Raw genomic sequence first — 17406 nt, 5'->3', positions numbered from 1 at the left:
TCAGCAGACTGAGTTCATGCTTCATCCAGGGCTTCTGGATGGGGAAGACTCAGTGATTTTGTGGGGACACACTCATGCACACCTGTTTTTATAAAGCCCGTGACAACCGTGGTGTATTCATCCAGATCTAACCCATGGACTCAAAGCAATCACATCAGCTCCTCTGCCTCCTGTGATTGATTGTCCTGTCCTCTGGAGCCATGCTCTTTAGCCAATGTGTGCAGGCAGGAGAAGAACAGCCAAGTGATCAGATCTCCCGATATGCCGTCTAGGCATGGAACGGTAGGCATTCCTCATCTTAGTATAGCAGAGGTCTAGTGTGTTTGGGTCCGCTGGTGCTATGGGTTACATGCTGATGGTAATTGGCTTCAAACAAACTTGAATGAAATCGCTGACTGTGATATGAAATGCATCGGGTTTGACAGATGTATGTGTTGGGGAGCACTTCGGGTCCAGTGATCACAATAGCATTAGCTTCAATATAATTGTGGAGAAGGACAGGACTGGACCTAGAGTTGAGATTTTTGATTGGAGAAAGGCTAACTTTGAGGAGATGCGCAGGGATTTAGAGAGAGTGGATTGGGTCAAGTTGTTTTATGGGAAGGATGTAATAGAGAAATGGAGGTCATTTAAGGGTGAAATTATGAGGGTACAGAATCTTTATGTTCCTGTTAGGTTGAAAGGAAAGGTTAAAGGTTTGAAAGCGCCATGGTTTTCAAGGGATATTAGAAACTTGGTTCGGAAAAAGAGGGATGTCTACAATAGATATAGGCAGCATGGAGTAAAGGAATTGTTCGAGGAATATAAAGAATGTAAAAGGAATCTTAAGAAAGAGATTAGAAAAGCTAAAAGAAGATACGAGTTTGGTTTGGCAAATAAGGTGGAAGTAAATCTGAAAGGTTTCTACAGTTATGTTAAAAGCAAGAGGATAGTGAGGGATAAAATTGGTCCCTTAGAGAATCAGGGTGGTCAGCTATGTGTGGAGCCGAGGGAGATGGGAGAGATTTTGAATGATTTCTTCTCTTCGGTATTCACTAAGGAGAAGGATATTGAATTGTGTAAGGTGTGGAAAACAAGTAAGGAAGTTATGGAACCTATGACAATTAAAGAGGTGGAAGTACTGGCGCTTTTAAGAAATTTAAAAGTGGATAAATCTCTGAGTCCTGACAGGATATTCCCCAGGACCTTGAGGGAAGTTTGTGTAGAGATAGCAGGAGCTCTGACGGAGATCTTTCAGATGTCATTAGAAATGGGGATTGTGCCGGAGGATTGGCATATTGCTCATGTGGTTCCATTGTTTAAAAAGGGTTCTAGAAGTAAGCCTGGCAATTATAGACCTGTCAGTTTGACATCAGTGGTGGGTAAATTAATGGAAAGTATTCTTAGAGATAGTATTTATAATTATCTGGATAGACAAGATCTGATTAGAAGTAGCCACCATGGATTTGTGCGTGGAAGGTCATGTTTGACAAACCTTATTGAATTTTTTGAAGAAGTTACGAGGAATGTTGACGAGGGTAAGGCAGTGGATGTAGTCTATATGGACTTCAGCAAGGCCTTTGACAAAGTTCCACATGGAAGGTTAGTTAAGAAGGTTCAGTCGTTAGGTATTAATGCTGGAGTAATAAAATGGATTCAACAGTGGCTAGATGGGAGATGCCAGAGAATAGTGGTGGATAATTGTTTATCGGGATGGAGGCCGGTGACTAGCGGGGTGCCTCAGGGATCTGTCTTGGGCCCAATGTTGTTTGTAATATACATAAATGATCTGGATGATGGGGTGGTAAATTGGATTAGTAAGTATGCCGATGATACTAAGGTAGGAGGTGTTGTGGATAAAGAGGTGGGTTTTCAAAGCTTGCAGGGAGATTTATGCTGGTTAGAAGAATGGGCTGAATGTTGGCAGATGGAGTTTAATGCTGAGAAGTGTGAGGTTCTACATTTTGGCAGGAATAATCCAAAGAGAACATACAGGGTAAATGGTAGGGCATTGAGGAATGCAGTGGAACAGAGAGATCTAGGAATAACAGTGCATAGTTCCCTGAAGGTGGAGTCTCATGTAGATAGGGTGGTGAAGAAGGCTTTTGGAACGCTGGCCTTTATAAATCAGAGCATTGAGTACAGAAGTTGGGATGTATTGTTAAAATTGTACAAGGCATTGGTAAGGCCAAATTTGGAATATTGTGTACAGTTCTGGTCACCAAATTATAGGAAAGATATCAATAAATTAGAGAGAGTGCAGAGACGATTTACTAGGATGTTACCTGGGTTTCAGCACTTAAGTTACAGAGAAAGGTTGAACAACTTAGGTCTCTATTCATTGGAGCGTAGAAGGTTGAGGGGGATTTGATCGAGGTATTTAAAATTTTGAGAGGGATAGATAGAGTTGACGTGAATAGGCTGTTTCCATTGAGAGTAGGGGAGATTCAAATGAGAGGACATGATTTGAGAGTTAGGGGGCAAAAGTTTAAGGGAAACACGAGGGGGTATTTCTTTACTCAGAGAGTGATAGCTGTGTGGAATGAGCTTCCTCTAGAAGTAGTAGAGGCCAGTTCAGTTGTGTCATTTAAGGTAAAATTGGATAGGTATATGGACAGGAAAGGAGTGGAGGGTTATGGGCTGAGTGCGGGTAGGTGGGACTAGGTGAGATTAAGAGTTTGGCATGGACTAGGAGGGCCGGAATGGCCTGTTTCTGTGCTGTGATTGTTATATGGTTTATATGGACTGTTTCTTGTTTGGTGATAACATCATGTAGTACCTCAGGTGCTTGATTATAATCAGCTGCCTGTGGTATGCAACCTACAGTAAAGATCATGGAGGAGAAATCTATTGGTAACTAGGACAGTCAGCATTTGTTCATTTGATGTTCCAGTCAAAGGAACAGGAGTATGATAAAACTGCCGCATCGAAACACCATAGAGTGTTTATTATGAAATACATACCTCCACCTTTTGCCTTTTCCAAATAAGAAGTTTGGCCCAGCCTGTGTATCAAAAGTCTGATCGCTGAATTTGACATGCTCTGAGCAAGCCATGTCTCGGTAAAACACAGAACACAACAATTCCTCAATAATTCTCGATGACACAGAGCCCTTACCCTTAGGTCCTCAATTTTGTTCTCCAGTGTCTTTACTAACAAGGTGCTGGGTAGAGGGGGTTTCATTCCTTTGTGTTTCAGCCTGGCTTGGTGTCTCTGCCTCACTTCCAGCCATGGTGATGAATCTTCATCCTCTTAAAGGAGCTGTACCTGCTTACTTGAGACGTAAGTCCTCCGAGTTCTTCAGAAGATCGTGAAATCTGTATTTCATTAAGTCAATTCAAAAAATACACTGTTTGAAGGGAATTTACATACTGAAGATTGCAGTGAGAGTAACTTAAGAGGTTTATTTATAAGTTTTGTACATAGCCCACTGAATGTCGTTGTGGTTCACCAGCACCATCTTGAAAATATTTATTATTTGAGTTCTTGCAGAATGACTATTCTGAAGGTGTTTTTTAAAGACAGATACAAATATCAGTAAAGTAAAATCCTGATATGCATTTTATCAAGAGCAGCTCTGAAGTCAGTGCTGATCCATAAAATTATCACGTAAAGCGTTAAACCCACATTAAATTTTCATGGGAGAAAATAATCATACCATGACATAGGGAATGTTAAAGTAGGAGGTGGATGTATCAGAGGGAATTGAAGGCATTCATTGTTTACGGTGCCAAGTCCTGTAAGGCACGGTAGTTACTTGATATGATTAAGTATGTCATGAGGTATATTGAAGGTAAATGCTGAGAATATTTTCTGTTAAGTTTCCTCTGAAGTAAAAAAAGAATGGTCCATTATCTTCTTCCTTTCTAATCTTAATTTTAAATGCATGACACAAGAATCAGCGATTGCAGATGTTCAAACATGATGCAAATATTTGTCAACAATGATAACTTGAAACACATTTCCATCCAAGGGTTTATGCTGCTGCTTAGGGGAGCTGACCCCTCTGCCATGTCATGTCAAAGGATATTTAAGTATCCAGTTTTCAGTATTACCCTTATAAAATGTGAGAAGTGTTCTGCACTTTTTGCAGCCTTTACAAAAACAGTTCTGATTGTAGATTACAGCTATTAAGGAGGAGACTACTCAATTCACTTGACGAACATTAGAGATACAGCTCCCTAACTTCTGCAACAAGCTTATCACCTCCATAGCCAATTGACAATTCATACAGGTAGACCATGGTGGAGCTCATCAAAAGAGAAGTGGAAGACCTCGCTGTAATCATTGGTGAAACGTATTCCTTGGGAAAGAACCTCAGTGGACTATTATGTTCTACTGAAAGTAAATGATAGTGCTGCATGAGGTGGGGGGAGCACTAGGAGCTAGAATGGAGGTGGCATAAGGGCATGCTCCATGGTCCTTCAATACTGCTTGAATCAGTATTCTTTAGTGCTAGATCTCTTGCTCAATTATAATAATTAGACATTATAAAGTCATAAAGACATTATAATGTCATTCTGACCTCAACTAGAGTATTACGTCTAATGCTGAATTCCACAAATTAGGAAAGATGCCAGTACCTCAGAGAGGACATAGAAACCCTTGGAGTGATTCAAGATGCATTAGGAGAAGAGAGTCCCGGATTATTCTTTGCGCAGAGGAGGAGGAAACTAAGTTTTTTTTTTAATCTTCAAAATATTAAAGGGCTTTTCTAGGGATAGATGGGCAGAAATAACCTCCACTGGCTGTATAGTTGTCAGCAAGAGGATACAGATGTAAATTATGCCAAAAGAATTAGGAGAGTGATAAAAAGATTCTTTGTGACCCAAATAGACAGCCTGAATGAATTATAAGAACAGATTCATTTCTGTTATTCAAGTGAGATAATTAAAAATAGAACATAGACATTACAGGCCCTTCAGCACACAATATTATGCTGACCCTGTAACCTATTCTAGAAACTGCCTAGAATTCCCCTCCCACATAGCCCTTTATTTTTCTAAGGGATTATCCCTACTCCCTTTTCTTAAACAAGGGAACAAAATTTGCCACGTTCCAATCCTTCGGTACGTCTCCCGTCCCTATTGGTGATGCAACGATTATCTCCAGAGGCTCAGCAATTTCCTCCCTTGCTTCCCACAGTAGCCTGGGGTATATCTTGTCCCATCCTGGTGGACTATCTAACTTAGTGCTTTTAAAAAGCTCAAGCACATCTTCTTTCTTAATGACTGTAGGCTCAAGTGTTTCAGTCCACTGTAAGTCATCTCCACAATTACCAGGGTCCTTTTCCCTAGTGAGTATTGAAGCAAAGTATTCATTAAGTATCTCCGCTATGTCTTTCAACTCCACGCACACATTTCCACTGTTGCACTTGATTGGTCCTATTCTCACTGGGCTCATCCTCTTTCTTGTAGAATACCTTGGTGCTTTCCTTAATAATGCTCGCCAAGGCCTTCTCATGGCCCCTTCGGGCTCTCCTAATTTCATTCTTAAGCTTTTCCTGGCAACCCTGTAATTTTCTAGAGCTCTAACAGAACCTAGTTGCTTGAACCCTTCGTAAGCTTTTCTTTTCTACTTAACTAGATTTTCCACATCCTTTGTACACCATGATTCTTTTACCCTGTCATCCTGTCCCTGCCTCAATGGAACATACCCATGCAGAACGTCATGCAACTATCTTTCGGACACTTGTCACATTTCTGCCGTGCGTTTCCCTGAGAACATCTGCTTGCAATTTATGCTTCCAAGTTCCTGCCTAATTGCATCATATTTCCCCCACCCCAGTTAAATGTTTTCCTAAATTGTCTGCTCCAATCCCTCTCCATTGCTATGGTAAAGGAGATAGAGTTGTGATCACTACCTCCAAAATGCTCTCCCACTGAATGACCTGACACCTGACCAGGTTCATTTCCCAATACCAGATCAAGTATAGCCTCTCCTCTGGTTGGCTTATCTACATATAACATTAGGAAACTTTCCTGAACATACCTAACAATCTCTACCCCATCTAAACCCCTTGCTCTAATGGATGCCAGTCAATATTAGGAGAGTTAAAATCAGCCATCACTGTAACCCTATTATTATTGCACCGTTCCTGAATCTGCTTCCCTATCTGCTTCTTAATGTTCTTGTTACTATTGGAGGGGGTTTATAAAATGCCCCCAGTAGAGTTACTGCCCCCTTCCTGTTTCTGACTTCCACCCACACATCCCTCAATGACTTCCTCCCTTTCTGCAGCCGTGACAGTGACAGTGTACCTGATTAGCAATGCCACACCCCCACCTCTTTTGCCTCTCTCACTCTCCTTTTTGAAACATCTAAAGCCTGGCACACTCAGCAGCCATTCCTGCCCCTGAGACATCCAAGTCTCTGTAATGGCCACAACTTCACAGTTCCAAAATCTAAGGATCAAATGCATCCTTGATTAAAATTGAAAACAAAAATACTGCAATTTGAAAAGTTGAGGGGCGGGCGAAAGAAACAGAGGCATAAAGATAACTCATCGGTCTTACATACACATGTTGGGACAATCATCATCCACCTGTGCTGTGAACAGGACTGTGTGTTCAGTATTCCAGTCTACAGGTCCTCCTAGGGTTACGAAAGCCCACCTTATGGACCACCTTATACATATAAATAAAGTCAAGAATCTAGTCAAGATGGCGCCAAGCTGTGGTCTCTGTTGAGATCATGCCTCAAACTTAGTTGTTTTTTAAGTTCCTGGGGATGGTTTTGTGGACGGAGTGGGAAGTGGAAGGCAGGTTAGTGTATAGGGAGAGTAATGTGGGGGGAGTTAGAGATCAGATTAGGGTTTAGAATCAGGGATGGGGTAGGGTTAGAGGTCAGGCTGGAATCTAGGCCTCTAGTCCACACTCAGCACTCCACGTTCGAAGTGCTGTGATGAAGGACGTAGGTGGCTGTTGAGCTGTGGCGGGGGGTCTTGGGATCAGATGTCTGTGTGAGCAGGAGGAATGAGAGCTGGTGAGTCAACATGCCCGGTGTTTGAGCCTGGAGTTTGGGGTCCCTTCATTGGCTATTCCAGGGATCAAAGTCTGAATGTCCATCAGTACTGCAGAAGTCAAAACCCAATGAGCTGAAGCCTGGAGGCCTGTCCTGGAGTTGGAGGACTGTCCGTGTGTATGGCTGGGTGAGGAGAATGTGGGAGGGAGGAATGGTGTTTGTTTGCTGTTGTTGTTTCTTTGTTTGTTGTTTCCCGTGTTGTTCTGCTCAGCATTGTGGGCATACAATGATGGCGACAGAATGTGTTGTAGCTCTTGCAGACTGCTCCCAGCACATCCTTAGGTAAGCTGGTTGTGAACGCAAATGATGTATTTCACTGTAGGATTCGATACATGTGATAAATAAATCGGAATCTGAGTGTTCGGGAGACCGGCAGCACGGATGGGGATGATGGCAAGCCTCCTCAGCCAGGTGGGAACAGGATATTTCCATGTTTCTGCTATCTCCACCCCCATCAACAACTAAGAGAGTCGGAACTGGGGGCACTGAGCAAATTCGTTCACTTGCTCTGTGACACTCTCCCGCATCTGCTCATTCTCCCCTTACCCGCTTTTCTGTGGTCCCATTCTTGCTAATTTCCAATTTATGAATGGTTTGGGTTACAAGCATTTCTCAGGAATGGATCCATGGCACTGCCTGCTCATGATGTTGAACAGGCCAAAAGGGAAGGGAAGTGGAGAGGCTTTTAGTTAAGGAAGATACAGTGGCAGAGCTATGTCATGTTGTGATATAGAGGCAGTGGATTTTGATGTAAAATTAGATTGGGTTGCAATCATAAATAGTAATTGGGTAAAGAGGATAAGTGTGGGATTTGTCTATAGGCCTCAATATGCAACTTCTGAATAGGCCAGAGCATGTGGTGAAGTGTCTAGGGCCAGTTTACAGGGAACTGCAATTGTCATAGGAGATTTTAAACTACATATTGATTCAATGAACCAAACAAGCAAGAGTATTGCAAAAGAAGATCTGTGGAATGCATCCGGGACTACTATTGGAACAAAATGTTACTGACTTTGGAATATACTATTTTAGTGCTGTCATGAGGAAGGATCATGCTGCTAAAAGTCCCCTTGGTGGTAGCAACCTTTTTGTACTAGAATTCCTGAAGCAGTGTGAGAGTAAATAGTTGAGGAACATAATGACTTCAGTATGGGCAGAAATGGCCTCCACTGGCTGTATAGTTGGCAACAAGAGGATACAGACTTAAGTAATACCAAAAAGGGTGACAATCGTAGAGCATGGGTCTGTACATGGAACTACAATATTGCAGACATTATAGAGACTTGACTGTCACAAGGGCAGGAATGGCTGTTGGATGTCGCAGGCTTTAAATATTTTAAATGGGACAGAGAGGGGAGGTAAAAGAGGTGGAGGAGTGGCATTTCTAATCAGGGTGAGTATCAGAGCTGCAAAAAGGGAGGACGTCATGGAGGGATTGTCTACAGAACCAGTGTGGGTGGAAGCCTAAAACAGGAAGGAAGCAATCACTCTAACAGGAGATTCCTATATAGCCCCCCCCCCCCAACCCCCAACCCCCAACCCCCAACCCCCATAGCAACAGAGACTCTGTGAAACAGGTCAGGAGGCAGATTTTGGAAAGATGCAAAAATAACAGGGCTGTTGTCATGGGTGATGTTGGGGCACTGGAGCAGGGACCCAATCGCAGACCAGGTACTGTTCACACTGATATTTATTGAGTAACAAATCCAGAAGAGCAGCAAAGTCGGCATCAATGTTCAGAGAGAAATTCAAAAAATCAGCATCAGAAAACAGGCAGAATCAAAAACCAGAACAATCAAGATAAACAGGCAAAACTGGGGTCAGCAAACAGGTAGGGCCAATACACCGAAGGCCAGAGTTTAGATAAGAATGCCGGAAACATAGAAACATAGAAAATAGGTGCAGGAGTAGGCCATTTGGCCCTTCGAGCCTACACCGCCATTCAGTAGGATCATGGCTGATCATCCAACTCAGAACCCTGTACCTGCTTTCTCTCCATACCCCCTGATCCCTTTAGCCACAAGGGCCATGTCTAACTTCCTCTTAAATATAGCCAATGAACCGGCCTCAACTGTTTCCTGTGGCAGAGAATTCCACAGATTCACCACTCTCTGTGTGAAGAAGTTTTTCCTCATCTTGGTCCTAAAAGGCTTCCCCTTTATCCTTAAGCTGTGACCCCTCATTCTGGACTTCCCCAGCATTGGAAACAATCTTCCTGCATCTAGCCTATCCAATCCCTTTAGAATTTTATACGTTTCAATAAGATCCCCCCTCGATCTTCTAAATTCTAGTGAGTATAAGCCTAGTCGATCCAGTCTTTCTTCATATGAAAGTCCTGCTTTTGCAGGAATCAATCTGGTGAACCTTCTTTGTACTCCTTCTATGGCAAGAATGTTTTTCTTCAGATTAGGGGACCAAAACTGCACACAATACTCTAGGTGCGGTCTCACCAAGGCCTTGTACAACTGCAGTAGAACCTCCCTGCTCCTGTACTCAAATCCTTTTGCTATGAATGCCAACATACCATTTGCCTTTTTCACCACCTGCTGTACCTGCATGCCCACCTTCAATGACTGGTGTACAATGACACCCAGGTCTCGTTGCACCTCCCTTTTTCCTTATCGGCCACTATTCAGATAATAATCTGTTTTCCTGTTCTTGCAACCAAAGTGGATAACCTCACATTTATCCTCATTAAATTGCATCTGCCATGAATTTGCCCACTCACCTAACCTATCCAAGTCACCCTGCATCCTCTTAGCATCCTCCTCACAGTTAACACCGCCGCCTAGCTTCGTGTCATCCGCAAACTTGGAGATGCTGCATTTAATTCCCTCATCTAAATCATCAATATATATTGTAAACAACTGGGGTCCCAGCACTGAGCCTTGCGGTACCCCACTAGTCACTGCCTACCATTCTGAAAAGGTCCCATTTACTTCCACTCTTTGCTTCCTGTCTGCCAACCAATCCTCTATCCACATCAATACCATACCCCCAATACTGTGTGCTTTCAGTTTGCACACTAATCTCCTGTGTGGGACCTTGTCGGAAAGGCTCAGGAAAACTCTCTGGCACAATACCGGTGAAAACACAGGACTGAAGTACACTGAGCAATAACCAGAGAGGCAGATGATAGGTGGAGCACAATGAGACACAGGTGGCAGCAATACAGTAATAATGAGAAACAGGTGAGGGTGGAGTAATCAGTGATACAGGGGCTGGAGTAGAGGAGGGGCAGGGACAGGAGCACATGGGGCATGAAAATAAACGAGAGCACATGGCAATACAAAAACACAGAATGATAGCTAGGAGGAAACACACAAAAAGACAGAGTTCTGCAGGAGGTACTTACAGTACCCCCCCCCCACTTTATGGATGCCTCCTGGCATCACAGCAGGTGGAACTGGGTGCTGGCGATGAAAGTCCCTGATGAGAGTGGGATCCAGGATGTTACGGGCGGGGACCCAGCACGTCTCCTCACGAACATAGCCTTCCCAGTCCACAAGGTACTGGAGACCATGGCCCTGGCGACAAATGTCCAACAGTCAACACACCATGAAGGCCTCTGACCCATCGATGAGCTGTGGGGGTAAGTTTTGGAGACAGGGCACAGTGGGTGGCTCATGAAAGGCTTGATGCGGGACACATGGAAGGTGGGATGAACGTGGCAGAGAGTAGAGGGGAACTTGAGATGGACAACAGCAGGGTTGTTGACTTTAGCAATGGGAAAGGGGCCGATGAAGTGGGGGGTGAGCTTGTGGGAATCCACCTCGAGGGGCAGGTCTTGGGTTGAAAGCCACACATGCTCCCTGCGGGTAACATGGGGCCTTGGAGCGATGGTGGTCAGCTTGATGCTTGATCGTAGCTGAGGCACAGAGAAGGGCAGAGTGAGTGCACCTCCACATCAACTGACCACAGCAGATGAATGCCTCAGCAGATGGAATGCCAACCTCCTCCTCCTGGGCAGGAAACAGTGGAGGTTGGTGCCAAGGCAGCACTGGAAGGGGGACAGACCGGTGGATGAGGACAGATGAGAGTTTATGGTGTACTCAGCCCAGGGTAGCTGCTGACTCCACGAGGAGGGGTTCTGGGAGACCAGACACCGCAATACTGTCTCTAGCTGTTGGTTGGCCCGCTTGGTCTGACCATTGGTCTGTGGGTGGAATCCTGAAGACAGACTCACAGAGGCACCCAGAAGGTTACAGAATGCCCTCCAGAAGTTGGATGTGAATTGAGAGCCCCTGTCTGACACATCTACAGGTAAACCATGTAATTTAAAAACATGCAGTATTAGTAATTTAGTGGTTTCTTTGGCAGAGGGGAGTTTAGGTAAAGAAATGAAGTGTACAAACTTGGAGAAGCAATCAGCTACTGTGAGAATGGTGGTGTTACCATCTGATGGGGGAAGACCAGTGACAAAATCCAGGGCAATGTGTGACCAGGGTCTCTTGGGGATAGACAGGGGCTGTAACAGACCAGCAGGTGACTGGTTAGAGTTCTTGCCTTGAGCACAGACCGAGCAGGCTGAGACAAAGATGCAGGCGTAATCTCCCATGGAGGGCCACCACAACCACCGACTGATGAAGGCCTGAGTATGCTTGGTTCCATGGTGACAGGTTAACCGGAGAGAATGACCCCACTGCAATACCTGTGAGTGGGCAGAGAAGGGAACATAAACATGGTTAGTGGGGCATTGACTGGTAGCTAACTTGTCCTGTTGAGCTGCAATTACCATGGATTCAATGTCCCATTATGCTGCACCCACGACACAGTGAGCAGGGATGATGACATCGGGGACCTCAAGGGTCTCTTTGGGAGAGGGCATCAGGTTTTCCATTTTTGGAACCGGGGCAGAAGGGCAGAGTAAAATTGAATCTTGAGGAAAACAGGGACCAATGAGCTTGACGGGAGTTGAGATGCCTGACAGTATGGATATATTCCAGATTCTTTTAATCAGTCCAGACCAAGAATGGCACCTTGGCTCCCTCCAGCCAATGCCTCCACTCCTCCAGAGCTAGCTTCATAACCAGTAGCTACCGGTTTCTGACATCGTAATTACACTCTGTGGGAGTGAGGTGGTGGGAGAAGGTGGCGGAGGGTTGTACCTTTGCCGAGCACCGCGAGAGAACAAGCTCCTACGCCAATGTCAGACGCATTCAACTCCACAATGAACTGCCGGTCGGCGTCAGGTTGAATCAGGATGGGGGCAGAGGTGAAACGTTCCTTCAGGTCAGAGAATGCTTTTTCAGCAGCAGGGGACCGGGAGATTCTGACGGCCGATGAGGTAAGATCAGTGAGTGGTGCAGCCAGTGTACTGTAATTTCTGATGAAGCTGTGATAGAGGTTAGCAAAGCCCAAGGAGCATTGCAACTCCTGAAGAGTCGAAGGTTGGGGCCGTTCGACCACCACCTTGACCTTCTGCTGGTCCTTCTGAATGGAAACGCCTGAAATTGCATACCCCAGGAAGGAGATGGTATTGTAATGAAACTCACATTTCTCAGCCTTTACAAAGAGCTGGTTCTCCAGAAGGTGCTGGAGAACTCTGCGGACGTGACCCATGTGTTCAGCAAGGGACTTAGAAAAAAAATCAAAATGTCATCGAGATACACAAAAACAAATTGGTTCAGCATGTCCCTGAGAACTTTATTTACCAGGGCTTGGAAGATGGTGAGGGCATTGGTGGGACCGAATGGCATGACCAGATACTCGTAATGGCCTGAGGTGACGTTGAAGGCCGTCTTCCACTCGTCCCCTTCGTGGTTGCGGACAAGGTGGTAGGCATTATTGGAGATTAAGCTTGGTGAAAACTGAGGCTCCTTGCAGTAGTTCAAATGCCAAGGTCATGAGTGGAAGAGGGTAACAGTTCTTAACAGTGACTTCATTCAGTCCCCAGTAATCAATGCATGGACGTAAGGAGCCGTCCTTCTTTCCAACAAAGAAAAAAACAGCACCAGCAGGGGAGGAAGATGGCTGGATGATGCCTGCAGCCAGAGACCCTCGAACGTACTTACTCATGGCTTCTGTTTCAGGTACGGACAGGGAATACAGGCGGCCCCTTGGGGGAGATGTGCCAGGCAAAAGGTCAATAGCACAATCTTATGGATGATGAGGCAGCAGGGAAGTGGCCTGAGACTTGCTGAACACAGCCTTGAGGGTCATATATTCAGGAGGAATGGCACTCAGGTTTGGAAATTCCTCGGGGGATCTGGGCTTGACAACAAGGGGATATGAGCATGGTGGAGGCAGTGGGAGTGACGGAATGGGCTCCAGCCTACAATCTTGTGACTGAGCCAGTTGATGTGGGGGTTGTGTTTAACTAACCAAGGATGGACTAGACAATGGAAATTTGAGAAGAGTCAATAACATAAAGGGTTAACTGTTCATGATGATTGCCAGATAAACTGAGACTCACCGGGGCTGTGACAAGGGTGACGTTAGCCAGTCTCTGACCGTTCAAGGCGTTGGCCATCAATGGCAACTGGAGAGCAGACATGGGTAACCCCCACTGGGCAGCCAAGCCGGAATCGATAAAACTTCCCTCCACATCAGAATCAACCAAGGCGGAGATTGCTCGCCATTGGACACCCCACTCCAGAGAAGCAGCTATGAGAGTGAGTGGTGTTGAGGAGGGCCGGACAGGGGTCACGCTCACCAGTACCCCTCATCCTACTGGTGAGTGCTGGCTTTTTACTGGGCAGGTGGAAATGAAGTGGCCTGGTTGGCCACAGTACAGACAGGAGCGGGTGCTGATTCTCCTTTGTCTTTCAGTCGGCGTCAGGTGGATACGGTCAACATGCATAGCTCTGGGCTCTGGAACAGGAGTTGTAGATGGGGGCAAATGGCAGGACAACGTAAACCAACGAGGAGCTTGGAGCTCACCCAGTGCCCCCAGGGACCCTCTGGAACCCCTCCCTCTGTGGCACTGAATGCGAGTATCGATACAGGTGGCCAAATCCACCAGAGCTTCAAAGGTGGCAGGAAGGTCCTGGTTGACCAGCTCATCTTTGATGTCTTTGGAGAGGCCATTCAGGAAGGTGTCGTACTGTCATTCCGAGATCCAGCCGCTGGAAGTGGCGAGGGTCAGGAACTCTATGGCATAATCTGACACAGATCTGCTCCACAGTGCATGTGTAGCATTTCACGGGTAGCCTCTTTCCCATGTTTGGAACGATCAAACACTTATCTCATCTCCTCAGAAAATAACTGAAAACTACTGCAGAAAGGGGAGCCTGCCTCCAAGACAGCTGTTTTCCATTCTCTCACCCAACTGGACAGTTGGGTGATGATGTAGACCACCTTGGCTTGATCAGTCGGAAATGTTGTTGGGTTGTAATTCAAAAATGAGGGTGCACTGGGGAAGAAAAAAGCGGCAGGTACCAGGTTCACCTGAGTATTTCTCTGGAGGAGACAGATGGGGCTCTTGGACAGGAGGAGCATGCGAGAACGCGGCGAGCAGGGTGGAAGATGCAGTCACAGACTGTTGATGGGTGCTCTGGGACAGCTGGAGTGACTGAGTCTGGGCCGCAAGATCGGCCACATTGTCAGAAAGCGACTCCACTGCCCTGAACAGAGTCCAGCTGGTTCCGGTGCCTCCCCAGCATCATTCCCTGTTGTTCCAGGGCAGCTCTCAGACAAATGGGGTCTGTTGAATCCATTCTGGCCAGATTGTAATGTCAGGGCACTGAAGCAGGGGCCCAATCGCAGACCAAGTACTGTGCACACAGTGATATTTATTTAGTAACAAATCCATAGGGGCAACAAAGTTCAGGCAGAGATCAAAAAAATCCCGAGAAATCCAAAAATCAGAATCAGGAAACAGGCACAGTCAAACAACAGAATAATCAAGATAAACAGGTGAAATCAGGGTCAGCAAACAGGCAGGGTCAATACTCAGAAGGATAGAGTTTAGATGTGAATGCTGGAAAGGCTTAGGAAATCTCACTGACACAATCTGTCAAAACACCAGTGAAAACACAGGACTGAAATACACTGAGCAATAACCAGAGAGGCAGATGATAGGTGGAGCACAATGAGACACAGGTGGCAGCAATACAGTAATAATGAGAAACAGGTGAGGGTGGAGTAATCAGTGTTACAGGGGCCGGAGTAGAGGAGGGACAGGGACAGGAGCACATGGGGCATGAAAATAAACAAGAGCACAGAATGATGGCTAGGAGGAAACACACAAAAAGACAGAGTTCAACTGGAGGTACTGACAGGTGACCTCAACTACCCTAATATTAGTTGGCGCCTCCTTAATGCAAAAGGTTTTGGTGGGGCGGGATCTGTTAAGTATTTACAGGAAGGATCCCTGACACAGCACGTGGACAGACTGACTAGAGGAGAGACCATACTACGATCTGGTACTGGGTAATGAAGCTGGCCAGGTGACAGATCTCTGGGTGGGGTTCTGGATAGATTTGTCCCACTGAGATAGGAGAAGGATGACAGAATGAAGGAACCATGGTTGACAAGAGTTGTGGAATATCTAGCCAAGAAGAGAAAGAAGCTTACTTAAAGTTTAGGAAGCAAGGATCAGACAGAGCTCTAGAGAGTTACTAGTTAGCCAGGAAGAAGCTTAACAATACATGTAGAAGTGGGGGGAGGCATGAGAAGGCAAGTTTGAACATCTGAAGGTTGGTGAGTAGGATTAAAGAAAACCCCAAGGTGTTCAACATGCATGTGAAGACCAGGTGGGTAACTAGGGTGATATTCGAACAAATCAGGGATAGAAAAGGAAACGTGCCTGGAGTCAGAGGAAGTAGGAAAGTTCCTTAATAAATTCACGAGTGAGATGGTCCTTGATGTTTGTGAGGACAGCGTAAAACAGGGTGACATGTGAGAACATGTTGTCATTAAGAAAGTGGATATGCTGGAACTTTTGATAAATAGTAGAATAGGTAAGTCCCCAGGACCAGACAGGATATACCTTAAGTTACTATGGGAGGTGATTGCTGTTGTAACCCCCTGGGTCGCCTCAGGCTTGCTCAGCTTGTTCTCGTCTAGGGGGAGCAGCCTTTGGCCCCGCCAAACTGGGTAATCAGCTGGTGTGGATGCTGTGTGATGTCCCCGCCTTGCCCAAAAACAAACAGTACACCATATGCGATTAAATGAGTACAATTTATAAAGGTTACTATAACTAAGTGATTAATAATGATACAGTATATATGAAGAAAAAAAAATAAAGAAAAGGCGCCAAACTTATCAAAGTCCAAACCACTTTGTGCACAACCGTTGGAGCTCAATTACTGAAGTCTTCTGGCCACCATTCGATCCCCTCCGAACTCCTCGACTCGCAGCTTAGGACCATCCGAAGTGGTCAACCAAGCACATCTAGCTTTATCTCCTCTCCTCGGAGTACCTCCTGGCCTTGGACCCCCCGCTTGGGGTCCGTTCCTCACCCAGCTTACAGCATCGTGTCCTCTCTCTCTCAACCCCTCGCACCGATCTCCCCAAAAGCCCGCCAACAATAGCTTACAGACTCAGAAGAAAGAACAACATTAATCCCAATTGGTTTACAAAGGAATACAATTCTCGTTATCAGTAAATTTTAACCCAAACAAGCTTCCAGCACTCTCTCGCAACAAAGAAGCATTCCTGCTTTTAACAAAACAAAGAAGCCATTTTGATTACATACACAGTAACAAAGAAAAAGGAAGAAACCCCCTTTACACTCTCCCCCCACCAAATAAAAGTCATGTCCTCATGACTATTAAATAACTCGCCACCTTTCCTGCCAACACACCGTAACCCAAGCACAAACAGTGACATCTCCTCCCCACACAGTAAACCTCACACCCGGTTCCTCAGGCGCTACATAGGCCAACTATCTGGGAGTTCCCTAACCCTTCTGAGACCTCCGTACCCCCTCACCGAAACCCTTCAGGCTCGGACACAACTGGGGATACCTCGGGCCCGCTACCAACTCCTCTCTCAACCTCTCACTCATGCCCCACACTGCACACAGCTAACCCTCCCCACTACACCTGACTCAGTGGGAGAAGGGCCAAAGGTCTCTTCCTCAATCAAGGGAAATTCAGCAAAAGGCAGCATGTACCACACATCCAGCACATTATCCATTGAATCTGTATTCTTCCTCATTTCTGCGATCGGTAGCTGCTGTTTGATCTTCTCCAACCGGAAACACGTGGCCTGCACTGTTCCTGCATCTCTTCAGCCTCCTGCAATTGAGATATCAGCTTCTTCTCTGGCCCCTGCAACTCTCGCCACAGGCTCAGCAGTTCTGACTCACGCATCCCGGCCGTCTCAATCTGGGACGCAGTTACTCCAACAGCTTCTTCCACCCCGACCTGAAAAGCAGCAGTTAAAGATTGGTCAGCCTCCAGTTCAGTATTCACTGCACTCCTCTCCAGTTTTTTCTTCCTCATGACTTCTTCCAGA

General features: G+C 45.8%; 1 protein-coding gene and 1 long non-coding RNA gene across 5 annotated transcripts in view; one reads left to right on the top strand and one right to left on the bottom strand.

Moving 5' to 3' along the window:
• The window catches only part of ptgis (prostaglandin I2 (prostacyclin) synthase), a 173578-nt gene that overhangs the window by 41583 nt on the left and 114589 nt on the right, over positions 1–17406 (top strand). The window lies entirely within an intron of this gene.
• The window catches only part of LOC140736057 (uncharacterized), a 38344-nt gene continuing 24128 nt past the window's right edge, over positions 3191–17406 (bottom strand). The window contains exon 3 of one of the 2 annotated variants that reach the window (XR_012100876.1): positions 3191–3296. This is a non-coding gene — a long non-coding RNA (uncharacterized lncRNA). Of the gene's footprint in view, positions 3297–15786; positions 17316–17406 lie in introns of those variants that run through there. The other variant, XR_012100875.1, reaches the window with a different exon arrangement.

The sequence above is a fragment of the Hemitrygon akajei genome, chromosome 11 (genome assembly GCF_048418815.1).
Source record: "Hemitrygon akajei chromosome 11, sHemAka1.3, whole genome shotgun sequence".
Classification (NCBI taxonomy): domain Eukaryota; kingdom Metazoa; phylum Chordata; class Chondrichthyes; order Myliobatiformes; family Dasyatidae; genus Hemitrygon; species Hemitrygon akajei.
The sequence above is the reverse complement of the archived record's forward strand: the minus strand, read 5'-3'. Positions and strand labels throughout refer to the sequence as shown.